We start from the raw sequence: 1180 nt of genomic DNA, 5'->3' as shown, positions 1-1180 counted from the left end.
ACTTCACTGAAGTTCAACTCTTTACCACATGGAACAGGAGTCTTCTGTTTCACTTTCAAACTCTGGGGCAGTACAGACCACCCCAAAATGGTGGGCTGGATTCGCCCGCTTTAACTGCGAAAGGATGCTACAGCTGCCAAACCATTTAGCATCCTTCCACAGTAAAAAGAACCTGGTTCTTCTGGGTTCTTTTTGTGTTGCGTTGCATATGTCATGAGTGCACCATGACATACGCAATGCGCAGCGATGTGCAGACGCTGCGTGGTGGTGGCATCATGGCAGCACCCATGTAGACAGGATGCCACCATGATGTTGCCACCCTTACAGAATAGGAGTCCGGAACATGCGGTTGCCACGTGCTCTGGAACCCTAGTTTTGGCACCGGCACACTGCTTTTGGCCAGTGTGTCTCAGGCCTCTTTCACCTTGAAACATGATCCAACATGCACTCAGGGCTATTTCACTGGATGGAGCAGTTCCACATGCAAAAATTAGTGTTTGCTCCAGTTCCCATTATCAGAATGAACTGGGAAGCAGGGGAGTTCTTTGCTCACATCAGAACCCCAGATCTTTGACCCATACGAAATAAATCAGTTGGAGGTCACAGCTGATGATGTGTGAGCCAGAGCTAATGATGGGTGGGGTTTGTGCCAATACAATCTTTCTCTTCCTCATTTACATGTGCACATGCACTCATGCACAATGAAAGCAGACAAGGAAATGAGACAAGTGGTCCAAGGAGCATGAATGGAGCTATAACATCCAGAGATCCAGGTGAGTGCTAAAAAACAGGTAAGGCCAAGAACCACATGAAGCCTTTGGCTCCCTCTCCCATCGACAAATGAGGCCGCCCGCCTCGGCGGGACGGCCCGGTTGCCGCTGGGGGATGCCCCCCCGCGGCGGGCAGCAAGCCCTTCCCGGCTCGAGCGGCTCCAGAAGCCCCTGCGCGGGGCCGCTTGAGCCGCAATTGGCCTGGAGGGAGGGCGGGAAGCGGGACTTCCGCCCGCAACGCTGGGACTACAGGTCCCAACGGGCTCTGCGGGCGGAAGTGCACGCTGATTGGGCGGCGTCACTAGAGGGCGCCGCCCGTGATTGGTTGGGAGGCTGGGGGGCAGGTTTGGGCCCAATTTGCCGGCCTCCCATTGGACAGTGGGCCGTTAAAAGGCCCACGAGGCGAAGGA

This window comes from Sceloporus undulatus, chromosome 3, assembly GCF_019175285.1.
Source record: "Sceloporus undulatus isolate JIND9_A2432 ecotype Alabama chromosome 3, SceUnd_v1.1, whole genome shotgun sequence".
Lineage (NCBI taxonomy): Eukaryota > Metazoa > Chordata > Lepidosauria > Squamata > Phrynosomatidae > Sceloporus > Sceloporus undulatus.
The sequence above is the reverse complement of the archived record's forward strand: the minus strand, read 5'-3'. Positions refer to the sequence as shown.